Raw genomic sequence first — 27,757 nt, 5'->3', positions numbered from 1 at the left:
ATTATTTCCAAGACCACCAATACTCTTATGTCATCTGCATATGGGCCTGCGGATTTCCAAATCCACTGTAGGTTCTTCTGGGACTTCATGAGGTCACTATAACAAACATGGTGCACAACTGTTGGTGCCACAACACTAGGCTGCACATCAACCTCAGGTTCCCACTCTTTTCTTCTCATGGCTCCCAGTGTCACCAGTGTCACTACCAGGGATCAGTAGCACAGCCATTTCCACTCAAGGCAATACAATGCGCAGCAAAGCCTGGGCCCTACATTGAGGCAGTAGTGGGAACTTAGTGATGCACACAAAATATAAAAGGGGATCGATATTTACCACCCCTTATAATTTGGGTACTTCTATGCATTCAATGAAATGCATACGACATATGTAGTGCAGCTGGATGGTGCCATTACGTAAGACTGTATTTACAGCAATCAATATCCCTGTAAAACAGCATATATAGAAAATGCCACTGGTGGCACATAAAGACACATAGTAATCTATAGACGAACTGTTACAGAAGCCTGTGAGGGAGGGAGCTGTGGGGTTTCCACCAACCTATTGACAGTGAAGGTGTTGGAAGCACTTGTTTCACATGAACAGTAGGGGGTGCAGCTATAGGGAATGGATTATACCTCTTTATTATAGTTTTTTCTAACAAACACAGCATATGTAGTCTCAAAAACCATATCCCACATGCCACAGACATTTAATGATAGCAGTTTTATCTGCATGCAGTCCCAGCCGGTACCAGCTCATACACAAAGGGAGTGGAAATTCATCTCAAATTAGTATTCTGCTTATTGTATGAATTGACTGTAATTGCCAGGCAGCTGTGGGTAGGCTCCTTGTCAGATTCTTCCCTCGTCTTATTCAATCAGCTCTCCTTTCTGCTATAACCATTGGCCATCCCTATTTACACAGTAGGTTTTCTTATGTATGGTCTACATTTACCATAATCTTCTAGGGCTACGGTATAAATCTGCCTTAAACTCTTGCTAGCTATTCTAGATGTAATATGCTTGAAACAAAAAGGAGGAAAGATATGCAAGACTGCATAATAAGGAGTCTCCAGCCACGACCTGCTCCAGTATACACATTGATACTCTCCCGCTGTCATATAAGGGATGATAAACAGCTTTCAAGGCTAAAGACTACTAATTCTATCCAGATCCCAGTTAGCATTATGCATTATTGGAGTCATTATGGAGAAATACAGTATACAAGAACAGGAATTGTTTTCTGCAAAGCTGTGGACATATTGCAAATGTGTATGTGCATCACCATTCCCAGGTTACAGCAGGAGACGCAGAGGTTGTACTGGAGAAAGCCCAAATATTTCCTCTACCCCATATGAGGAGACAAAGGCTGTAAATCAGTGCTTCTCAATTCCAGTCCTCAGGCCTCACCAACAGGTCATGTTTTGAGGATTTCCCATACAAAGAACACCTGTGATAAGACCTGATGCACTGACTATAATTATATCACCTGTGAAATAATAAGGAAATCCTCAAAACATGACCTGTTGGTGAGGCCTGAGGACTGGAATTGAGAAGCACTGCTGTAAATGATGGATCGCAATTATAAATTTTCCTTTCTGTATTCATTTGGAGTTCTCAATCCATTTGAAGAATGGGTCATTGTGGTAACAAAGGTGCACATACACATTAGATAATTGTTGCTTGAGCATGATGTTTATTTGAAGGTGGTGGTGGTGGTTGTCGGCAAAACCATGTTACACATACATCTACTTGTGGGGACAGGCAGGAGACTCAGGTACACACTTTATATGACTGCAATCTATTGTTTTTGGCTAATTTAATGCATATTACTGTACATTGGTACCTATTGTTTTTATACTGCATCTATATCTAAAAAGGGATTCAAGGGTTGGAAAGGCAAGGAGCTTCCAGTTGATACAATAATCGGCCCCAAAAGTCCAGCTTAAGCCGGCTTAATTTGAGAGGGATTTGGGGGCCAAGCACTTGCCACTAGGGTGGCCATACATCTCCAAGAGCTGTTGGCCAACATGTATCTCTCCCTTCCCCCCATACTCATGAACATTTGGCATGGGGAAATATATATATATTTAAATTTGGGAGGGGTATACAAATAAATAAACAAACAAACACTGTGTCACACTAGCAAATCGGCATATCAAAAATATTAAACATTATTTAATTTTTTTACAAATAAACCGGTACGTATACTGCCCCTATCCACATAAAAACTATTAAAAATACCCTCAAAACCAGGACTGTAAGGGGAGGATTATAGGGGGGAGGGTTAAGCCACACAAAAGAGGAAATCCCTGTGCCATGCTCCACCCCTCTCAGGCTCAGCATTTTGCAGATGCCACTACTTGCTGAATGATAGATAGATAGATAGATAGATAGATAGATAGATAGATAGATACTAATATCTATAATAATTAGAGATGAGAGAATTTAATTTAAGCAAAGCACTTTGACCTATCAGCATTCTGCTTATCAGGCTGCGGGCTTTGAAGTCTGCTCCGCTCCGTGCCACTCCTCCCCAGTGGCTGGGAAAAGATCCAGTCCTAGGAAATTCGGAGAAGTAAATTTGCTCATCTCTAATAGTAATAATAATAATATACAACAAAATAATATACAACAAATAAAAGCATTATTACTATTGTACTAATGCTAATCTATAATAATATTTATCTACATATAATATACAATAAAAAAAATGGAGGGTGTAGACGGCACTGTGCGGCAATAGCTCCGGTGGGTGCACAGCCCTGTAGGAGTTAGACTCAGACACCTGCTGAATTCCAAACAACGTAGCGATGAGGCGGCACTCCAGATATAGTGAATAAAGCAAGTGTTGCTTGAAAAAGGTTTCATTGAGAAACTGAAACGTTGTATTGCACATAATGGGTGAATAAATTCCCTTGTTTATTCACTATATCTGGAGTGCCGCCTCATCGCTACATTGTTTATAATATACAATATATACTTGTAAAGCCTTCCTACTTTGATGTATAGTCAGAAAACTCATAAACCCATACATCTGTATATAGACCATGCATTATATAAATATATGATACTTTCAATTACTACAGATTTGTTAATTTATTGATTCAACATAAAAGCGACCCAGATGGGACTTGAACCCACAATCTCCAGCTCCGGAGGCTGACGCCTTATCCATTAGGCCACTGGGCCTCTACATGATGTATTTTTACAGCTATTGAGTAGAATCTTCATTTCTATTGAATTTGAATCCCCTTTCTTTTGTGGTACAAAGTCTTTGTTTACATGACAATCACAATTAGAAGCTGAAGCAGCAGCAGTTACTGCAGGTCACATATCAAAAGTAAAGGTTCATGCATCTGTTTTTTTTCCATTAAACTGATCTGTTGAACGGACAGTAAAAACACAGTGTGAACCCAGCCTCTGAATCTGCCCTATTGCAAGTATAAAGCGTATAGGGAACTAGGCTTTTTCTTTTTTTAATTAATGACCTAAGGATAAGCTTGGCACCCCCACCAATCAGCTGGTTACAGGGGTCACTCTCCATAGTCATACATATTTGCCTATCCTGAGGATAACCCATCAACATGAAATCCCTGGAAAATCCCTTTAAGGCTAAAAGTAGGTTGCATCAGTGGGTGATGATTGCTCTCTGGTGGGAACAATACACCCAAGTCCAACACTAAGAAGTGTCTGCTTTCAGGGGAAAATAAAGAGGCAGCTTCATTCTGGTGAATATTCACTTTTCTTTCCTTAACCATATTCCAACATCTTCTAAACTTTGAGTTAAAGGGGAACTATCAGCAGGTTAGAAAATCTAATCTGCTGATAGCCCCCTATTGCGCATTGGATGTAGAGGAGGAAGGTATGTCTCTTAAAGGGGTTATTCAGCGCTACAAAAACATGGCCACTTTTCCCCCTCTCTTGTCTCCAGTTCAGGTGTTGTTTGCAATTAAGCTCCGTTTACTTTAATAGAACTGAGTTTGAAACCCCACCCAATCTGGAGACAAGTGAGGGGGAAAAGTGGCCATGTTTTTGTAGTGCTGGATAACCCCTTTAACTTCCTCCTTGGTGCCGTTCCCATGCAGTGTAATCCTCGGTCTGCGGCACTGTTAGAAGCACTGACCCCCCCCATATCATTCTGCCCACCCACTGCATTGAATATGATTAGAAGGAGTGGGCCGACTTGGCGCTTTGGGGGGTGGGGCAGTGCTCCTAGTGGTGCTCCGGATCGAAGAGTACCCTGATAACATGGCACAGAGGAGTAAAGTAACAGAAATGCCTTCCTCCTCTGCGCCCCGTGCACCATAGGGGGCTATCAGCAGGGTTGAATCGTCTAAGCTGCTGATAGTTTCCCTTTAAAACCTAGTATTTGTTCAGCAGACACTTACAGTGAAATATTTTGGTTTATACAATGTTACATGAATGTCTTCATTTTGTTATATACAAGAATGATGGAAATTGTATCCAGCAGCTGCTGCATAACCTAGATAATGTAACTGTGACATTCTTCCTCCTGACTAGTGTCAGGCACATGAAAGCCAGCTGTAGACAAGCTAAGAGCCGACTCGTCTTCTGCCTGACAGACCCAGGAAATGATTCTGTATTCAGTCCAATTACAATGGCTGTATGACAAAATTGCTTGTTGTCACGTAAGGTGATATTCATACACATAACTCCTGTTTCCTATTTCTTCTGTCTGTTATAATAAGAAGACTCTATTTACCATGAGGTGTTGCATATGTGTCTGTCTGTGTCTGGTTTAGCAGATTTATCTTGTTTAGATGCATTGTTGGTGACGCTTCGTGTACAGAATAGGTAATAGCCTAAATAGCAATTTCCTAACATAGAGAACTGCTTGTAGCAGGGCAACCTTCACAATCCCTCCCCCCCCCCCCCGACATCTGGGTACTAACTCAAACATTCTCGAACCTGCCGCATTTGATGCCTTCCTTTATTACCTAGGCTGAATCCTGGAATTCCATGCAGTCCCCGAGCACGCTCCTCCTTCCGCACGGACCAGATAGGCATCAGCAATCGAATGCGGCAGCTTCGAGAATGTTCGAGGTCGATCGAACCTATGATTTTCCGATGTTCGATCATCTCTACTGGGTACGTCACTGCTCGGCTCATTGATTGCCTGCTTAGCCAGTCAGTGTCTGATTCCCGCACCAGTCACTGATTGGTTGAGTGGATAATCGATCAGCTGGGTATGTGACATAGCAGCTGGAGTTGCTGCAGGAGGCTGGAGGCTGTCAGTGGGACCCAGGGGCGTCGATATGGAGCAACGGGATAGGTAAGTATAGTGTTGTTTATTACATTTAATTTAATTCATTTAATTCATGCACCCTAAGGGGCCTTTTCATTGGGGCAATTATAGGCGAGAAACACTAATTTGGCTGATAATTGTTAGCAATTGCATCAGCTGACCACATCTTTCGAGCCTGTGTAAACAGGAGATGTGCGGCCTATAGCAATGTATTTAAATGCCCACACCATGGACCATGGACGGCCGAAGACTGTTTAGCCTTAAAGGATCTTAAACCTCATAGTCATACCCCCTGAGCCTAACTCACATCTACAAAGCCTCATATTCATACTCCATGAGCCTAGCATTGTCCTTTCTTTTTTTTAAGGTTATGTTCACACATCCATACTTATTATGAAAAGAATGGCCGTTTTTTTTTCAATTAAAAGAACATTATTTTCATAATGCAATGATTTGCTTTGAAGTCAATGCAAACAAGGGCCACTGTTCACACAAAGTATTGAACAATGGCCGTTGTTTTGAGTGCCAAATAACGGACACTGTTTATGCGTAGTGGGAACATAGCCTAATTGTGTACCTGTTGTTATAAAAAAAATTTAATGTGTCACAGAGACAAACTAAAAGTTTTGATCCGTCTGGGTCTCAGTGTTCAGACCCCTAGCGTTCGAGAGAACTAGTGGAGAGAGGATCGCGCTCCATAGACTTACACTATGAGTCCGACACGTCACGTGACACAAAGCCAGCAGAGTACCACACTTAGGGTGGTCTTCTACCGCCTTGCTTTCCCCAATCAGTATGGGTCAAAACTAGGGATAGTCCGAACCTGCCGAGGTTTGGGTTCGTATGAACCCAAACCCTCGGTAATGATTCCCGCTGTCTGCCCGCTCCGTGGAGCGGGCGGATCCAGCGGGAGTAACACCTGGAAAACTGGGATACAGCCTATGGCTATGGCTGTATCCCAGTTTTCCAGGCGGCCCTCCCACTGGATCCGCCCACTCCACGGAGCGGGCAGACAGCGGGAATCATTACCGAGGGTTCGGGTTCGTATGAACCCGAACCGAACTCAGTTCGGACCATCCCTACTCAGAACACTTAGACCCGGACCGATCAAAACTTTTACCATTTCCCTATGATACATCAAAAGTTTTTTTTTTATAACAACAGTGACACTTTAAATAAAGCTCATTCGTACCTGACCATATTAGGAAAAGGTTCAGACACTATAGAAACATTCTCCAACAAAAGCATTGTAGTGAAAAGTAGAGGAACCATTTATAGTACTTGAAGTGAATCTGTCAGGTTCCAAACTGCTGACACTGTTGGATAGTAGTTAGGACAAGGAGACACATGGAAGGAGATTTATCAAACATGGTGTAAAGTAAAACTGTCTCAGTTGCCCCTAGCAACCACTCAGATTCCGAGTCTGTGAGGAATGAAAGGTGAAATCTGATTGGTTGCTAGGGGCAACTGAGCCAGTTTTACTTTACACCTTTTTTGATAAATCTCCCCCATGGTGCCTTTCATATATCTTTCTGTGATTTCAGAATGTAGAAAAATGCTTCTATTATACAGTGAGAAAGGATAAAGAGGCTTTGGGATTCAGCTTCCAGGTGGCAATAAAGCCAGGGAGGGGGAGGAGGTGTTACAGTTTGCAGCAGATCAGGAGCTAACCTGCAGTTTGAAACACAAATTACAGATTCCCTTTAAGTTGTGCAAAGCATTTAGGTCTCCGGGTGTAGCCATACAGTGTGCTATGTGAATAACGCCTATGAACAGGGCTGCACAGTATCAGCCATGAATCATTTTAAAATTATTACATTATCACTTTAATGTTTTCTGTAGCAACCCTGCCTCCCAACCCTTTTATTGCAGCACTTTCTCTCCACAACCATGCATTACCCACACAGCTCATTGATATCCCTCATTGGAGGCAGTGCAAGGAAATTAAACATTTTTTTTCGGGCATTTTTTCCACCTATAGATGTCTATGGGAGGTAAATGCCATTATTTCTTAAAATAATTTTTTTTAAAAACCCTGAGCATGCTATGATTTAGAAAACTGATTTAGAAATATGCTAAACAAATTAAACAAACATGAAAAATGCCATGTAGGTATGGTTGCCAGCCAACATCCGGTCTCAGCAAATATTAGTCAAAAAATGCCATGCCGCAAAAGAATAAACACCAAAAGTAATAAACACCAAACGATGTACCCAGTGGTACACTTGCTTTAAAAAAGAATTTATATCTAGAATCAAACCTTACCTATAACTATAAGTCATATGCTATTTTTTTCATTATAAGGTCTAGATCAGGGGTGTCAAACTCAAATACACAGTGGTCCAAAATTAAAAAATTGCACTAAGTCGCGGGCCAACCATGATATTTAATGAAAAGTGCATGTGGCATTTCCTGCACAGCCTATGGTAAAGTAATTGTCCCTCACATGTTGTTAATTGTAGTTACCCATTATATCCCTAAAGCAGTAGGTAATCCCATAATTGTGCCCATGTAGTAGCTCCCCCTCCCAAATAGTGCCCCACATACTAGCCAGGCCTACTATTAGAGCCCCACATAGTAGCCAGCCATCCCAATAGTGTCCCATATGGTAGCCAGCACACCTAATAATGCCCAATATAGTAGCCAGCCCCCCAATAGTGCCCAATATAGCAGCCAGCACACCTAACAGTGCCCAATATAGTAGCCAGCCCTCCCAATAGTACCCAATATAGTAGCCAGCCCCCCGATAGCATCCCATATAGTAGCCAGCCCCCAATAGTGTCTTATATAGTAGCCCCCCTCCCAACAGTGTCTTATATAGTAGCCAGCCCTCCCAATAGTCTCTTATGTAGAAGCCAGCCCTAAAATAGTCTCATATAGAAGCCAGCCCTCTCCAATAGTCTTATAAAATAGCCAGCCCTCCACAATAGAGTCTTATATAGAAGCCAGTCCCTATATTAGTCTCTTATAGTAGCCTGCGGCCTACGAGATTATAAAATGGGCGGCCTGAGCAGCCATCCGGACCACCCGTATTAAAATCTGCTGCAACATCAGGAGGGCCAGATTTAACACAGTAATGGAAACGTGTGGCCAATGGAAACGTGTGGCCAAAAATATTGGCACCACGGGCCAGATTTGGCCCACGGGCCAGAGTTCGACATGACTGGTCTAGATTGTTGCCAACTAATATAGTAACCTTTATCTGACCTGTAATGGTGACTACATCGGTTGTGTTTTAGTTCCAAAGCAAGGATAAGGCTGGGTTCACATTACCTTTTTGCAATCTGTTTTTTTCATCCGTTTTTGCATTGGTGTGCACTCTTTGATGTGTTTTTCCATTGACTTACATTATTAAAAAATGGATCAAAACGCATCTGTTTTTATATGTACACTAAATGTGGTCAGCTACATTTTTGTGTACGTTAAAAAAACAGATGCATTTTGATCCTTTTTTTTTTTAAAAAAAAGTCAATGGAAAAAACGATCAAAACGGATGCACACAGATGCATCTGTTTTTCCATTAGTTTTTTTTTATTCCTATTTTTGCAAAAACAGATTGCAAAAACGTAGTGTGAACCCGGCCTCATCTGTCTATTCTGCTATTACTTTATTTGAGCATTTATGAATACCAGGCCACGATGCTGAGATTTGCTGCACCTGCTTATGTTATTTTATGTAATGGTAGAATATGTGGGTGATCCTGTGCACTTTTAGGTTTTGGTGACTAAGGGCCCTATTCCACGGGACGATTATCGTTCAGATTTTCGTTAAATCGTTCGAATCTAAACGATAATCTTTGTTTGAATAGCAGTTAACAATTAATGACCGAACGAGAAATCGTTGCTCGTTTAATAAGACCTGGACCTATTTTTATCGTTGCGCGTTCGCAAATTGTTCGCATTGAATAAGATGTCGTTTGGCCTGCTCGCAGTAGTGATGGGCAATGGGCACTCACAATTAGTGAAAAAACTTGAGCGAACGAACGTGGAATTACAGCGAACGATTAATGATAATTTTAGGTTCAGATTTAAATCAAAGATCAACGACAAACGAACGATTTTTCGATCGTTGCCTGCAATTACACAGAACGATTATCGTTTAAATTCGAACTATATAACAATTTTTGGCACGATAATCGTCCCGTGTAATAGGGCCCTAAGAAACAGCTTCACGGTACTGAAACCTCTGAAGACTGAATCACAAAGCTGCCCTGATGTTGAGGAAAAGGCATCTGGGTTTAGTTTACAGTTTTCTTCTCTTATCAGTTCCTCCCTGACTTCAGACCTTCCATCCTCTTCCATGTTTTTTTTTTCCTTTGCTTATTGTGAAAGGAGGAAGCAGCAATTTAGGGATTATTTGATGGTGGGATTGTAGCTATTTCCTCTCCAGCATGCTGATAATGTATTCTACCTATTTTCTACAATCCCCCCTCATCTCGCTGGTTGTAAAGACCCATGACTGCTTCTCTCTTTTGCTAGCTCCAATATACTTACCGCTTACCATATTTTAGCTGTTGCAATGTATTTAGCCTTCTTTATTTCTCTTGGCCTACAACTGGATTTACAATACTCGAATCCAAAAAAACACGATCTCATATTTACCATACCAGGGCACTATAGGCATACAAAGATGGCAGGGGGGGGTCTTCATTAGTGCTCTGGCACCCTTGAAAACTCATGACGTGATTGCAGGGTGCCAAAGGAATAACAGACTTATCCTGGACTTTGCAGCAAATGCTGTACATTTACAATGCGTCATGGTAATTACTGTACTCCATCACTGTAAATATGTAGTGCGAGTTGGAAAATTGTTGATTTACTCTGTTGGATCACGCCAAACATGAAATAATTTTGCAAATGGTTTCAATTTTGAAGGGTTTTTCTGGTCAAAGAGTTATTGGTGTGCAGCAAAAAAAAAGCATACTCACCTGCCCTGATTTCCTGCTGCTGCCATCCTTATGGAGCCTGGTCCCTTCTACTCTCCTTGTCTTCCTGGTTCTAATCACTGAGCTGAGAAAGCAGTTATATACAGTGGGGACTGAATGCATCAGAATGTCAGTGGCAATGGGTTCAGGGCAAATGAGTATGTTGTCTTTTATTTTCACTTTTTCCAGAGGAATTAAAAAAATTAAATAAATAAAGATTCTCCACCACTCATAGATAAAATTATAGGGAAGGTCTAAACAAGATACTGAGCATGTCTGACAACGCTCGGCAGCAGATTCCCGCTGCCCCGGATACAGCGGGAGTAACGCCCTGAAAACTGGGATACAGCCTATGGCTATGGCTGTGCAGGGTCCCGGAACAGCCCTTCTTATGCTCACACTTTCATTATAAACAGTTCTGTTCTGGAAAGCTATGGTCCACTGCAAACTGCGTGTATTGTGTCCCCCTTCTCAGTATTTAAGTCTGTCATTTCAGTCATTTATTGCATGTGAATTCAGGTATCAGTGTTAAAAGGTATTATGTCGCCTCCTAGTGTTCAAGGATGGTACTTCTCATGTATATTCCTCTGTATATGCCTAATGGTGTGATGATGCAATGGCTGGATGTCACGTGACTGTGCCCTGCTTCCATGGTAACACCAATGGTCATCGAGCTTTTGGCTGGGTTACCATGTGACTTCCTGTGCTACCTCAGTCTATTCCCTGCCATCAAGGGGATAGGTTGTCTGTTAGTCCTCTCTCTCCCTGCAAAAGAGAGAGGCCTCTGTGTGCTCTGCTGCTCCAGTCCACTGGCTGTGTTCCTGTCTCAAGTCTCAAGATTCTCATCTGGGTGTCGATTCTTCAGTCATTCTTCAGCTCCTCTCATCATCATCTCCTCAAATCATCAACAGCAAGTATTCAATTCAAGTCTCATTCCACCCAGCATCTCTGCTTCAGTATCACTACTACTCCCATTATTCAGCACGCTAATCTCACAGCCTATTGCAGCATCACCCATTATTCTGCTTTATTCAAGATTGCCTTATTCCCGGTTGCATCCAGAGAGACTGTTACTACTAGTTACTACCGTTACAATAAATACACAACTACCGTTGTTTCTGAACCTTGGCATTGGTGTGATCATTGGTGCCCTGACTAAGGACAACGAAGAATCGCATGCCCAGTAGTCCCGCCTGGTCAGGATTCCGGCTTCCAGCTGTAGCACCCTTGTGCCTAAACCGTGACCACTACTTCCTACAGCTGCCCCGATTCCTGCACCCTCACAACATCTGTATAGCGGAGTGGCCCCTAGGGTCCAGGGCATCGCATTTGGCGTCACGAACAGGATTACATTTGCATTGTGTGCCCCAGGACTGTGCCGCAACCCCAAAGAGACTTTGCTATATCACTATGGGGGTAATCGAGGCCCTCAGGGCCCTGAACTGTACACAAGATGGCCGCCGTCTTCTTCAATTTCTGGCTGCGCCATACCCCGGAGAGGAGGGGGTTAATTGCCATGCTGCCAAAGCGCGTGAATCGCCCGGCGCCATAGACTTTGCATTGAATACTCCTGATTGGCTGCCTGGACTGGATGACGTCACTGTTGCCGGGCAGACTTTGGAACCGGATCCTCCAGCCTGGCGCTCCTCCCCTTCCTGCTACAAGTTCCGGTCAGTGCGTAGCAAGATGGCGACCTGGATAGAAGACACGTGTGCCGCTGCTGCTGCCGTGTTACCAAGCTATCCACAGCCTCTGCTCGAGCTGGATCCCGCTTGCCTGTCTGCTCCGCTCCCGTCAGACGAAGACAGCTGGGGGTCCGACGCTGCCGAGCATAGCCGTCCGGTCAGCCCGGCGCATAGTGACCGGGAGTTGGGCTCCTTGTCTGACCGCAGCCCGTCTCCGATACCAGCCCACTCCAGTGGATCGAATCTGGCTTTCTCCACCGGAGGATCGACTTCACCGGAACGGGACGAAACAGTAAGTACCGGACCTCCGGACACCCCGTTACCCGGCCCTAGTTAGGGAAGATAGCCGAAGGCCTCCTGTTTCACCAGCCCCTGGCGACTCCCTGAACCTGAGACACCTTCCCTGCCGCAGTGGGTGTTTGGTGACGACCCCATCATCAGAAAAATAGCAGAGGAGATTCAGCAGGCCCTCTCTCTATTGCCTCCGGTGACTCAGACTACCCCTACCATGGCTAGCACCGTGACGTTCAACTCCACTACGGCCCAGCCGCCCACTGCTCCTGCAGCTTCCACTACAGCGGGCTCGTCCACTACAGCTACCACCGCAGCCTGCTCTGCTGCTTCTGCTGCTGTGGCTAAAGCTGCTTGCTCCACTACTACGGTCACCTACCATGTGGCGCCCATTATCTCCCCTGTCACCACAGTGACCCCTAGCATTGTGGTCACTACCGGCCACAGCGATGCTTCTGCTCCAGGCCCTCCATGCTTCTATTATCCGTGGGAGAAGGAAAAGCAGAGGAAGGAGAAGGGGCCTAATGAGGTTCCTCCTGCATCTTCGCAATAATCTGCTACAGAGACCAAAGTCCTTAACTGTTCCTGTTCTGTTGTTGTTTGCTGTGTGAAGTTCCTGCAACGTTCAAGGTTCGTGCCTGGTCCTCCTGACCAAGTCCCTGTACTAACCAGCTATGTGCTGATGGACACTCCTTGACCAAACTGTTCTTCAGTGCCTGTCCCAGAGCCTTTACATGGACGATGTTCTATATTGCCTAAAGAGACTCTACCACACAGAGACACTTACCCAGTTCTTCCTAAAGCACTTTTCATGATTATGTGATTGCCAGAGGTTTATTATTGTATTTCATGATTGCACTTCAGTAGTCGAAAGTCTATTTTCTTGTCAGAGTCGTATATATATATTTTCCTACCTCTGAGTAAGCAGACAAGTCATTTAGATAGTCTCAGAGTAAAGTGTGTCTTTAGAAAAAGTATTTCTTCTCACAGTGTATGTTTTCATGTCAGAGTCAGACAGTTTCCTCCTCCTCTGAGTAAAGAAGTCAGTGTACATATATTATTTCTATAGCCTCAGAGAAAGTGTATTTTCTAAAGAGTGTATTTTTCAGAAGGATCTTCTATTTTCTCCATGCATAATATTATTGTGTCTATTATATCTACAGCTGGAAGGATTATTTGAGCCAGTTTTCTTCAGATGTCTTCAGAGTTATGTGAGCCAGTTCTCCTCAAGACCTCGCAGTGTTTGTTGTCTTCTGTTTCCCTTCCTTGTGTTTCCAGTGTTTGTTCGCCTCTGTCTTGTCCCAACATAGTAGTTGCTACACATAGTCATACTCAACCTTTACACTTGTCCATACACATTGCACCTTGGATACCTTTTCGTGTTTTCGGCCTATGGAGTGCTTGTGTGGTATGATTGAGTGGTGTGTATGAGGGTACCCAGATGTATGCTTGCTTTTATTATTTTGTTCTATTCTCTTCCAGGTATCCAAGACATTTCACAGACACGCCAAGGTAGTACACAGGTCTTCACAGTTCTCCTCCAGTAGGGTAACACTTTATACAGGAAACCTACTGTCAAACTGACTGGAATATGGAGGGTCGCCCGCCAGCAGTTAAGTTGTCCTGACTTCCATGTCAGATGGTCCACGCACTAACTACCTGCAACCACAGTACGTTAGGCACCCCTTGGTGAAGTCCTGCCACTAGGGTTTTCTTTCTCTTCATATCTCTTGTCACCTGTGCCTTGAGCGTGGGAAACACACATCTACAGATTCACTCACACTGACATTCCTTCCTCTTGTCTTGTTGTCCTGGTCCTCTATGTTCTTTCGGCCACATCTACCTCAGCTTGTGGTTCGCCGAGGTCGGCTCATTTCTAGTAGGGAGGTATGCAGTGTCCCGGAACAGCCCTTCTTATGCTCACACTTTCATTATAAACAGTTCTGTTCTGGAAAGCTATGGTCCACTGCAAACTGCGTGTATTGTGTCCCCCTTCTCAGTATTTAAGTCTGTCATTTCAGTCATTTATTGCATGTGAATTCAGGTATCAGTGTTAAAAGGTATTATGTCGCCTCCTAGTGTTTAAGGATGGTACTTCTCATGTATATTCCTCTGTATATGCCTAATGGTGTGATGATGCAATGGCTGGATGTCACGTGACTGTGCCCTGCTTCCATGGTAACACCAATGGTCATCGAGCTTTTGGCTGGGTTACCATGTGACTTCCTGTGCTACCTCAGTCTATTCCCTGCCATCAAGGGGATAGGTTGTCTGTTAGTCCTCTCTCTCCCTGCAAAAGAGAGAGGCCTCTGTGTGCTCTGCTGCTCCAGTCCACTGGCTTTGTTCCTGTCTCAAGTCTCAAGATTCTCATCTGGGTGTCGATTCTTCAGTCATTCTTCAGCTCCTCTCATCATCATCTCCTCAAATCATCAACAGCAAGTATTCAATTCAAGTCTCATTCCACCCAGCATCTCTGCTTCAGTATCACTACTACTCCCATTATTCAGCACGCTAATCTCACAGCCTATTGCAGCATCACCCATTATTCTGCTTTATTCAAGATTGCCTTATTCCCGGTTGCATCCAGAGAGACTGTTACTACTAGTTACTACCGTTACAATAAATACACAACTACCGTTGTTTCTGAACCTTGGCATTGGTGTGATCATTGGTGCCCTGACTAAGGACAACGAAGAATCGCATGCCCAGTAGTCCCGCCTGGTCAGGAGTCTGGCTTCCAGCTGTAGCACCCTCGTGCCTAAACCGTGACCACTACTTCCTACAGCTGCCCCAATTCCTGCACCCTCACAACATCTGTATAGCGGAGTGGCCCCTAGGGGCCAGGACATTGCAGCTGTATCCCAGTTTTCCAGGTGGTCCTCCAGCTGGATCCGCCTGCTCCACAGAGCGGGCAGATAGCGGGAATCATTACTGAGGGTTCGGGTTTGTACGAACCCGAACCGAACTCGGTTCGGACCATCCCTAAAAAGAACCATAGGGGGTGACCTAATAAGCATCTATCAACAATATCCAGGAACATTTTTTAGTGATTCCACATTTTCTTTGTACTTTTAAGTTAGATAAAAGTTAAAAGTTATATGACTATAATGTTCATTCATGGGATGACTGACATAAAGAACAAAAAAATTGTCAGCTCCCTTGGTCACTGCTTTGTCTCACATATCTCTAGTCTACCAATAAAGATGAGTGAGAATTCAAGCATGCCCAAGTTGAAAATTTAATGTGTAACTGGATTGAAAACTGGCTTAATAATCGTACCCAGAGAGTGGTGGTCAATGATTCCTACTCCGAATGGTCCCCGGTAATAAGTGGTGTACCCCAAGGGTCAGTACTGGGCCCTCTTCTGTTTAACTTGTTTATTAATGATATTGAGAATGGAATTAACAGCAATGTTTCTATATTTGCAGATGACACCAAGCTTTGTAGTACAGTACAGTCTATGGAGGATGTGCAGATGTTACAGGATGACTTAGACACACTGAGTGTTTGGGCGTCCACTTGGCAAATGAGGTTTAATGTGGATAAATGTAAAGTTATGCACCTGGGTACTAATAACCCGCATGCATCATATGTCCTGGGGGGAGTTACTCTGGGAGAGTCGCTGATGGAGAAGGATCTGGGTGTACTTGTAGATAATAGACTACAGAACAGCACACAATGTCAGTCAGCTGCTTCTAAGGCCAGCAGGATATTGTCATGCATTAAAACAGGCATGGACTCTCGGGACAGGGATATAATATTACCGCTTTATAAAGCTTTGGTGCGGCCTCATCTGGAGTATGCCGTCCAGTTTTGGAACCCGATTCATAAAAAGGATGTTCTAGAGCTGGAGAGGGTACAAAGACGGGCGACTAAACTAATAAGGGGAAGGGAGCATCTTAGTTATGAGGAGAGATTAAAAGAATTACATTTGTTTAGTCTGGAGAAGAGACATTTAAGGGGAGATATGATTAACTTATTTAAATATATAAATGGCCCCTACAAGACATATGGGGAAAAGATCTTCCAGGTAAAACCCCCTCAAAGGACAAGGGGGCACTGCCTCCGCCTGGAGAAAAAAGGTTCAATCTCCGGAGGCGACAAGCTTTCTTTACCATGAGAACTGTGAATCTGTGGAACAGTCTACCACAGGATCTGGTCACAGCAAAAACAGTAGAGGGCTTCAAAACCGGCCTAGACAAGTTCTTAGACCAAAATAATATAAATGCATATGTATAGAACCTATCACCCCTCCCCCTTCCCTGTATCCATCCCCTCCTTGGTTGAACTTGATGGACATGTGTCTTTTTTCAACCGTATTAACTATGTAACTATGTAACTATGTAACTATGTAACTATGATCATTCAGCATTTGAATACCGATGGCTGAATGTGTTGTCAAAACTGGAGGGAAAATGCCAGGCATATCTGGAGGAAGCAAGTATGCTAAATGAATGTATTTTTAAAAATATTTCATGGTGCGTTCACACCTACAGGATCTGCAGCTGATTTTCTGCAGCAGATTTCATTTAAATAACTGAACACAGCATCAAATCTGCTGCAGATCTGCTGCAGATCCTGTAGGTGTGAACGCACCCATAAGGGGTATTTTGGCAAAAATATTTTTCTTTCAAATCAACTGGTTTCAGAAAGTTATATAGATTTGTAATTTATTTCTATTTAGAAATCTCAAGTCTTCCCAAATTTACCAGCTGCTGTATGTTCTGCAGGAAGTGGTGTACTCTTTTCAGTCTGACACAGGACTCTCTGCTGCCACCTATGTCCATGACAGGAACTGTCCAGTGCAGTGCAGTAGCAAATCCCCACCATCATCCCCGTGCCAACACCATTCTATTCATGTGATAAACTTAAAGCGATGTTCCTGATGGTACATTTGCTTTAAAGCTGGAGTCGGAGGCAATACGTTTTTTCCAACTCCAGCTAAAACTTGAGTCAGCAAAAAGCTGAGATCTGCTTTAGTTCCGAAACACCTCAAAAAGTTTAATTGTACTTGACAAATGTGGCTTCTTGGGTTAATCTTCCTTATAAATAAATTAGATATGATAGAGTGAGAACAAAGTGGATAAAATATAGCAAGAAAGGTAAGTGCTGGTCTCCAGAGGCCGTCTTCTAGGTCATTGTATAATTACTTCATTTACTTTGACACCTAAAACTAATGAGTTATGTTCAGAAAATAAACAGGGAATATAGAAGAAGAGGAAGATGTGCCATGTAATGTGTTTATTTTCTATTTTTTGGGGTATTCTCTTGGCTTCTTTTTATTTTATAAATAGATGTAGTATTACAATACTTAAAGGGAAACTATCAGCAGGTTAGAAGTACCAAACCTGCTGATATTTCCCTATAAGTCTCTTACCTTGATCCTTAACCCTTTTTTGGGACATTATTAGAGATGAGCGAATAGTGAAATATTCGATTCGATTAGAATAGCTCCCGATATTCGACTATTCGATTGAATATCGAATCCCATTATAGTCTAAGGGAGAAAAATCCTTGGGACCTGGAAATCAAGATTTGACCTCTAGGAGGTCACCAAGTGCACAATGAAACCTCAGGAAATGATGCCAACATCTCTGGAATGCATATGGGACAGCAGGGGAAGCATGCCAGGGTACATGAATGTAAAGTACACGTGTCCCTTTTGGTCTAGCGGTACTTGCCTACGTATTAGGTGGTGTGTAATATTAGCGTATGTTTGTTTCTTGTTTATTCAGTACACTTGTGAAATACAATTGTTTGCAGAGTTATATATTGCCCAGCCAGTGATGTGAATTGCACACATGTATATATTGCATATATATATATCCACTTTCAGTATCACGCCACTATCACAGACTATCAACTATAGACTCCAATCACAATATAACCGCTTTGTATAACAGAAAAAAAACCTCAGACAACTTATTTCATATACAGCCGTATACTGGATATAGAATTGTTTTTACAACAAAAGAAATAAAGGGCTGGTCAGAGCCTTCCCTGGACGCAGACTGCGCAAATTTGTGGTAGCAAGATAAAAGGTATTATCCTACAATTACAGTATACAGCTGTATACACTGTGTATACACACTGCTGTCTCACAACAGCTTATACAGTGTAGACACACTGCCTGTCTCACAACAACTTATACAGTGTGTGTATACACTGCCGGTCTCACAACTGCTTATACAGTGTAGACACACTGCCTGTCTCACAACAGCTTATACAGTGTAGACACACTGCCTGTCTCACAACAGCTTGTAAATGTCTGTTTTTACATAGTTTCAGCCCTAACAAGAGCTTTTAGGTGTCCCTTCCTACCTAACTTCACCTAAACCCTTCCTCTCCCTGCTTTACAGACTGTCCCTCTCTAGTTCCAACCAGCAAGTGACACGAATCTCAAATCACTGTTCTTTTATTCAAAGAGTCACATGGTTTAGCCAGCCAATCACAGTTAGAGTTTTTTTTTAAGTCCTGCCTACGCCTAGTGCCTGTCCCTACCCCCTGCATGTTTATTGGCTGGAAAAAAGCACCAAGGAATGTGGGAGGGTGAATCAAATTTTTACTGTGTTTTAGCACGAATATTCGACCGCGGTCAAATACCTTAAATAGCATACTATTAGATCAAATAGCTGTTCGATCGAATAGTATTCGCTCATCTCTAGATATTTGTTTATTTCATATGCTAGTGAGGCAATTTGGTGCACTGGGGGTGGGCTGAGAGCAGAAGCCCCGCCCCAGCTCACCAAACCACCTCATTAACATATGAAAACAAATATTTCAAAAGCGGTGCTGAGGATCAAGGTAAGAAACTTACCTTCATCCTCAATGCCCTGTGCGCTATAGGGACATATCAGCAAGTTAGATACTTCCCTTTAAGAAGAATAATTCTGACAGACTTTCTCACAGCAAAAGCCTTTATAAGCACAAGGTAGCATGCTGAAAACACATAAAGCTATATTTGTATATGACAGGTAGACTACAGGGGCTGGGCAGAGGTGAGTACATATCTCCGGAGGCAGGGCGAGAGCTCAGAGACATCCAGCTGGAGGGAAGGGGGAGCTAGAGCAAACACTACATGGAGAATGAAGGAACTATACAGCTTCCTGTCAGGGAACAATCAAGCAAAAACATGAAGCCTGTACAATTTATGACAACACTATATAGTAAAGTTGTACATCCAGGGGTTTAAAAACAATTTTTGACACTCCTTTAACCCTTTAAGGACCAGGACCGGGCCAATTGTCACTTCTGCGTTTTCGTTTTTTCCTCCTCACCTTCTAAGACCCATAACTCTTTCATTTTTCCACCTACAGGGCCATGTGTGGTCTTGTTTTTTTCAGGAGCAGGTGTACTTTGTAATGGTATCTTTCAATCTGCCATAAAATGAATGACAGAACCCTCAAAATATCATTAATGTGGTGAACTTGGGTCAAAAAATTAGATTCTGCAAATTTTGGAAGGCTTCCATGTTTATGTAATGCACTTTGTGGTAAAACTGGCATTTTTTCTTTATTCTATAGGTCAGTCTGAACACAGCGATATGCATGTTTACTAGGTTTTCTAATTTTATACTTTTTTATACTTTGCGAACAGGCAGATTTAAAATGGCCCTATTGTGATTCCTATAGTGCTTTTATTTTTTCACCTACGGGGTTTTATGGGGTATCATTTTTTGCGTCATGATCTCTAGTTTCCATTAGTAACATTTTTTCCTAGATCAAACATATTAATCGCTTTTAATTCATTTTTTTAATACATAAAATGTCATAAAAAAACACTCTGCCTTTTCTTACCGATTTTTGTTCACACCGTTCACTGTGCCAGAATAATATTGTTTTATTTGATTAAGCACGCTATGGTATATTATATGTTAATTAACTTTATTATTTTATGTGTTTTATGTATAAAATGGGAAGGGGGGGGTGATTTTCACTTTTGTTGGGGGAGGGGCTTTGGGGCACTTTTAAAAACTTTTGTAAATTTTTTTTTGTTATCCTTTTTAAGTCCCCTTAGGGGATTTTAAAGTGACTGTACCACCAGGCCCAGGCTGAAGCACTGGAGGCGGGCCGACCCACCTTTAGTGGGAGGAAACCCTAGCCCCTCTATGATAGGGTTCCATTGATTCTAATGGAGTCACGTCATGGAGGGGCGGGGGTTTCTTCCCACTCGGGGTAGGTTGGCCCGCCTCCAGTGCTTCAGCCTGGGCCTGGTGGTACAGTCACTTTAACATTATTACATTAGATTGCTAACACTGATCCCTGCTATGCCATAGCATAGCAGGGATCAGTGTTATCTGTGATTTTCTGATAGAGCCTGTTTGTGGCCTGTGGCAGACTCTACCAGAAGATCGGACTGCACAGAGGTAAGTAGCAGACCTCCTGCAGTCAGATTTGTGAGCAGACCTCCTGCGACTTCAGCTTGTGAGCCCGCTCCATAGCCCAGGACACCCTCCTGCGCTAAGGCACAGGCAGTGGGGGCGTAAATGTACGCCCATGGTCATTAAGGGGTTAAGGTGGCCATACAAATGATATAGAAATGGGGGTTGATATAATGGCAGTCAATGGTAGACTTAAAAGAATGTTTGTCTTTTTTCAGTTAACATAATCAGTTTTCATTAACTTACCCCCCCCCCCAAAAATTTTTTTTTTTAAATAAAATAAATAAATAAGCAAATAAAAATCTTTTAAATCAACTGGTCCCAGCAAGAGCCAGAGACTTGTAATTTACTTTCATTTAAAATCTCCAGTCTTTTAGTACTTATCAGCTGCTGTATGTCCTGCAGAAAGTGGTGTATTCTTTCCAGTCTGATACATTGCTCTCTGCTGCCACCTCTGTCCATAACTGTTTTACCCTTGTTCTCAAAAAGAATTTTATTCAAAAACTTTAATGAAATATATTGAAACAGAAAACCTCTTCTGCTCTCCAGACTGAAAAGAATACCACTTCCTGCAGGGCATACAGCAGCTAATAAGTACTGGAAGGCAAGATTTTTAATAGAAGTAAATTACAAATCTCTTGCCCTTTCTGTCACCAGTTGATTTAAAAGAAAAAATTAATTGGTTAACAACCCCTCTAGAGGTGCACTAGAGGTGCACTGGTGGCACTTGTAACTGAGGAAAATTTAAAGACACTTCTACAACCTAAGATGATACCAATAGTATAAACAGGAATAGTAGGTTGGTGGCCATGTTGTAGTTTTTTCAAGGTGGATTAAAGGGGTTAGCCAGCGCTACAAAAACATGGACACTTTTCCCCCTACTGTTGTCTCCAGTTCAGGTGCGGTTTGCAATTAAGCTCCATTTACTTCAATGGAACTCCACTCAATCTGGAGACAACAGTAGGGGGAAAGTGGCCATGTTTTTGTAGCGCTGGATAACCCCTTTAAAGACCTTCATGTTAGCCCTCTGAACTGAATGAGGAATTCTTGCTGCCAATAGCTTTCTCATTCCAACCAGTTAAGCCGACCTTTTTATAACTATATATATACGATATGAACAGCTTAAAAGAACACTACACCTAAAATTGATGTACCTTACCCTTCGGTTATCTCCATTTTTTGGCTGAAGTGTAAAGAAGAATTGGCTTTACTTAAAGGGGTACTCCAGTGGTAAAAAAAATTCTTTCAAATCAACTGGTGTCCAAAATTTGTCCATTAGATTTGTAATATACTTCTATTAAAAAATCTCCAGGCATCCAGCTGCTGTATGCCCTACAGGAAGTGGTGTATTCTTTCCATTCTGACAGAATGCTCTCTGCTACCACCTCTGTCTGAGACAGGAACTATCCAGAGCAGTAGCAAATCATCATAGAAAACATATTCTGCTCTCCTATAGAACATACAGCAGCTGATTAGTACTGGATGACTGGAGATTTTTTTAATGAAACTAAATTATAAATCTATACTTTCTGATATCAGTTGATTTGAAAGATTTTTTTTTTTTTTTTGCTGGATAGCCACTTTTTCTGTCAATAGTAGTCAGGTCAGTAGGGCAAAGTGATAACCAGAAACAAAGCAGCTTCTTCACTTTCCAAAGTTGATCCAAGCTCAGAATAGAGAAGAAGGATGGTGGGAGATAAAACTAGAACTAGAAGAAGGATACAGGTGATTTCTGGATTCAGCTATGTGTCCACAATGCTCATCTATATTGGGCCGCAGATGACAATGACTTAGTTGATTCCCTGTTGTTTTTCCACATTGTAAAATATTCCCTTCAATAAGTGCAGAAGAGCCACTTTCCATACACTCACATATGCCACAAACTAACATGATATACATTTTCTCTTTATCCCTTATCCATTGTAAATATTCATGATCAGTGAGATAAATCACGCCTGGCACTTACTGCCGAGCCGCGTGAATTTAATTTCTCAGTAAAAAATATTTATCGTACATTTTATTACCATTGATAAAGTTTACGAGTCTCATTTGTCAAAACCGTTATGTTTTTAAACATTATGGTGAAATATGGATGAATGACGGAGATCTTCTCAGGAAACACAGTACATATAGAATAAGAGGATATGGTTTAATTGTTTAGTTATTAAATCTCATTGGGGCACATGGATTATTGTTTTTGCATCATTATTCTGGCATATTTTGGGTTGTAAAATTTTACACATCATTTTTGAAGCAGTTTGTGCTATTTTTGAGCAGTTTACGCCAACTGTGCCAATAAAAAAATGTTTTTTTTTGTCTGCTTGGAGGGGGTGTGGTGAGGCATGGTTTTATGTTACCTACTTTTTATGCCAGATTTATCATGTGCAGTTTATTTTGTGTTTTTTTTCTGGCAATATTAAAAAAAAAAAAAGATTTTTCCGCTTCACATGAAAAGTGTGCAAGCGTAAAAAATAATTGCGCAAATGATATATTCCCCCCATTATCTATAAATGATTTAAAGTATCTTATTTAATAAGCGTTTTTTGTTGTTGTTGTTTGTTTTTAGGGATTGTATGGTTTAAAAAATTCATTTCCAAGTATGAACAGGGGTCTTTTTTAGAACCTTTATTTATTTATTAAACAGCTAGAGGACAACTACAAAGGGTATTTCCACCTTCAGTTCAGCCAACACTTCCATACATTACACAGAGTGTCGATTAATTTCATTTCCCTTGTGGCAGCAGCACAGGGAGATTAAACACTCTGCAAATTACATCTAATCAGTGGGGGGTCCCATCAGTAGGACTACCTGGGATCAGTTTATTCTCAAGGGTCCTTTCTAAAAAAAAAAAGAAAAAAAGAAGAGATTGTCCAAAGCATACTTCTGTAATGTAGTGAATTGTGTTCATCATCCTATTATACCCTGCCTCTTACAAGATGTAATGGGCATAGTTACATGACATATTCTATTTCCGCCCCCCCCCCCCCCCCCTCCATACATTACCTGCGATGCTGACTCGCACCCATTCAATCCAGCTGGGCCAGGGGGAGAGGTGAGTGCTGACTGGTCTAATGACCTAGACTGACAGCATCATAGAGATTTATATAGCTAATATGGTGCACTACTATGAGGCTCGACCGGTCACTTGTCAGATGGTATTGTGTGACGTCACTACTATGGTTGTTGGTCGGAGTATAGCTCAGCCAGGTGGTAGGTTGTCATGACGCCAGAGGCGGTTGGGCAAACAGTTATGGGCTTATCACGGTGATCCGGAGTGGAGCTGTGACCCACCCAGACTATCAGTACCGCCACCTACAGAAAGGGGAGATGACCCAAGGAAGGTGCAATTACTGTGTCGGTGTTAGAGTAATAATCACTGAGTCCTGTTACCATAAATAAACTCGTCTTTACTTCAGGATTTCTCAATACAATTATAAACAATAGACTTCTGACTTCATAATATACTTTGGACTTGACTGACAAGACTTGTGCTGAGAGCTTGAGAGGTAGTATAGCCGTACTGGCTTAGTTGCGTGCTGAGAAGTAGAGTGAGTGCTGAGAGGTGGAGAGGAGTAGGTTGTGAGAATCCCAACCCAAGTAGTAATATGTATTCACACAAAAAGAGATTACTGAGTACGGCACTACAGCTATTCCAAGGTATGGCAGATCAAAAATTCATGGCGGCATATGGTGGTGCTCTATGTGCAATCAGTTCAATGATCATGTATATCGAAAAAGAGCATAGGCATGGCACTCACCATTAGAAGTCTTCACCGTATCTTTATTGAATTCTTACATAAATCAGTAAAAACAGGTATAACGAGAGGACGCCTCGCGTGTAGCAGCTGCTACACGTGAGGCGTCCTCTCGTTATACCTGTTTTTACTGATTTATGTAAGAATTCAATAAAGATACGGTGAAGACTTCTAATGGTGAGTGCCATGTCTATGCTCTTTTTCGATACCAAGTAGTAATATGCTCTGCTGGAACTTTAGAAGAAGTAGTAGAATACTAAAGACTTGAAAATAGGAGTTTACTTGTGCCCGTGTTTTGACCTTTGTCTTTGCACCACCTATTGCCCTACAGTGCACCCGTTCTCCTAGGGTGACACAAGTCCCAGACCTCGTTACCTGGGTTGAGCAGAGTGGCCAAGTTTACCTGGTTACACCCGCACTGCAAGATAGAGTACGTAGGCTTGTAGCAACTTGCTCTATATGGATCAGTTCCTCTTGTTTCAGAACACTGTCCTGACTGCATAGTGTGTAGAAGTGCTGCTTTCAAGAAAAGAGCATCTGTGCTTCCCATGTGCGTCTGTCCACTACCTCACTCCAGACTAGACTACACTGGACTTGTCCTCTCCAACCAAACTAAGACTTACTAAGTGTGTGACTACACTTCCTCTCCCCATGTGACAACTTCCTACAGGGTATGTAATACGTGCTGTGAGTGGGTGAGAAGAGTGCAAAAGAAGAAGGAGAACAGAGATAGGTGGAGAAGAGAAAAGAGCTCTCATTGGTGCACAAATCACAAACAACAATAACACCTTGAGTAATACAGCTGTGCAATTCTTAAGACATAAGATATACATACTAGCGACATCTAGTGGCAAAACTTAGGTACAACTTCATTACCACTTTTACTTAGAGTGCAGGCTTTTGCGAGGGGTGTATAAACTAGTAACATCTGTGGTGGGACACCACACTGACACTGTGGGTGATTAGACCTGTAGTCTGGTCAGGACTTGTGGCCATAATGCAGACACAAAAAATTTGTGTGTGAGAGTTTAAAGGCCTGAACGTGGTCCACTAGTGGTGGTTTGGTCTATTTCAAATAACATTCATTTTTAAGGTTTTATTTGACTCTTTTTGTTGTTGTCTTCTATCCTTCTTGCTTCTCACAGATAGTTCATAACAGGCCGGTAATTTCCAGAGGTTGGAGCTGAAGGTCTTGAATGTGTGCAGTGTTCTTGTGAATGAGCATGCCCGAGTGCAGGGTATTTATATCTGATGTTCACCACTGCTGTTTGCTTTTACGTTTCCACGTTTCCTCTGCAAAACAAAATAAGGAAGCGCTCTGTGTAAACAGCCAGAAAGCCGGAAGTTTTCTACACTGGATAAAATCTTGCAGTCCAATCTAGTTCACCTTCCAAGTTCCCAAGATTATGAATGTAAAATAAATAAAAAACATTTTTAAATATATTTTAAAATCTCTGTAATTTACTGTTATTGGGTCTGTTGGTTATTATTTAGCTGTATAGTTGTGTGGAGGAAAGGGCTAAAAAAAACATCATACATTCCTTCCACTACATGGCTGAATGACGTGTAAATATATGATCTGCTTATACGCTAGCTGTAATGTAGCAAGATGGCGCCTCAACCTGGACACCTCCCTGTCTGACCTAAACTAGGTCCGGGTGGAAGAAGAAACAAGGTAAGAGAACGACCAATCCGGAGACAATGTGCCTGCTAAAGCGAATGATGCTACTTCATTAAACTACTTATATAAGTTTGTGTGAATAACTAATAAAGTCAGTTCCTCTGTGATCAAGGGAAGAACTTACATCTGACTTTGTGTCTGGTGTTCACACGGAGTAAAAGAGGCGGAATTCCACAACGCAAGTTGACCAATTCTTTGAGCGGAGAGGCACGGGGAGCGGAGGTGCGCAAGCACTCCCATAGACAGCCTGTATGAAACAAAGTAAACTCTCCACCACAGAATTTTACTCTGTGCGAACTGGCCCTAATAATTAGGCCAGGAGCAGACAAACCGACATACCTTGTGGAAATAGAGACCCTCCAGGATTTTCCACAACAGTTGTGCACATACACAGACGTGTATGAACTATGTAAACACTTATCAGTCATAGTTGGCGCCCTTATTATATACAATAATCTTTACCTAATTTTGTGGTTCTTGAGCCTTCCAGTACTTGACAACTGCTGTATGTCCTGCAGAAAGTGGTGTATTCTTTCCAGTCTGAAACAATGCTCTCTGCTGCCACCTCTGTCCATGACAGGAACTGTATAGAGCGGGAGAGGTTTTCTCAGTGTATTTTCTCATTCTCTGGACAGAGGTGGCAGCAAAGAGCACTGTGTCAGACTGGAAAGAATACATCACTTCCTGTAGGACATACAGCAGCTGAAAAGTACTAGAAAGCTTTCGTTTTTTAAAGCGACTCTGTACCCACTGTGCAGCCACCCCAAACTACTTATACCTTTGTGTAGCTGCAGTTAAGTCCTTTCTGGTGGTCTTTTCCAACACGCTGGTGGTCTAGCCATGTCAAAGAGGTGGGGCCTAGAGTGCTCATGCCCTAGGCCAACACAGCCTATGGAGTGTTACTCTCCGCTCCCCCTGGATTCCTGCACAAGCTGTTACTGCGCATGCGCCACTGTTCTCCCTCAGGGCGCATCTGGAGTGACGTTGCCAGTCCCACCCTGCCTCTGTGGTGTGTCCTCCCTGTGCCGCCCCCGCCCCATGGCAGTGACTCGCCTGGAGGTGCACCACCTCTCCTCTGTCTGTTGCCGCCCCCCCCACCCCACCCCACACATCATAGTGATGCCCTCTGGCTGGATCTGCATCGTCTCTCCTTTACACATACGTCATTGCGTCCCGAGCCGGCGCAGGCGCAGTGGCGCGATGGGCTAGAAGGAGAAGGCCGGATCGGGTCACAACGGCATATGTGTAAGGGACCACCAGAAAGGACTTCACTGCAGCTACAGGTATAAGTAGTTTGGGGGGGGGGAGCTGCACCTTGGGTACAGAGTCGCTTTAAATAGACAAAATTTACAAATATGTATAACTTTCTAGCACCAGTTAAGTAAAAATCTTTGGAGTACTCCTTTAAGGGCTATTAGTATGGAGTCAGATCTGGTATGACTGTGCATCCATTGTTTCCCTATTCCCAAGGAGGCAGAGAGATAGTAAATGTTAAGTCTCTCTGATTTTTATTTTTATAAATGATTGTATAAATTATTTTGAATTGCATATTTCAGTCGCACCCAAATATAAATCTGTCCTATAAATTCAGATTTAGATAATCACACGTTAGAATAATACATTTTGTAATTCTCCATATTGCTCTTCACATAGACTGATCTCTGATTCTTCCTCTTGTAGTAATAAATCTCAACAAAATTATCAGAAGAGTGATTCTCTCTAATTCCATAATCACATTGGCTGTGATACATGTATCTCACTATTTCTGCATG

The 27,757-nt window shown here is 42.4% G+C and overlaps 1 non-coding gene across 1 annotated transcript; it reads right to left on the bottom strand.

Annotated features, from left to right (window-relative positions):
* Positions 1-3,118: 3,118 nt before the first annotated feature.
* TRNAR-CCG (transfer RNA arginine (anticodon CCG)) lies at positions 3,119-3,191 on the bottom strand. The gene has a single exon. It is a non-coding gene; the product is annotated as a tRNA-Arg (tRNA).
* Between the last annotated feature and the right edge of the window lie 24,566 nt (positions 3,192-27,757).

The sequence above is a fragment of the Dendropsophus ebraccatus genome, chromosome 4, assembly GCF_027789765.1.
Source record: "Dendropsophus ebraccatus isolate aDenEbr1 chromosome 4, aDenEbr1.pat, whole genome shotgun sequence".
Taxonomy (NCBI): domain Eukaryota; kingdom Metazoa; phylum Chordata; class Amphibia; order Anura; family Hylidae; genus Dendropsophus; species Dendropsophus ebraccatus.
This window is presented reverse-complemented; position numbering and strand designations above follow the sequence as displayed.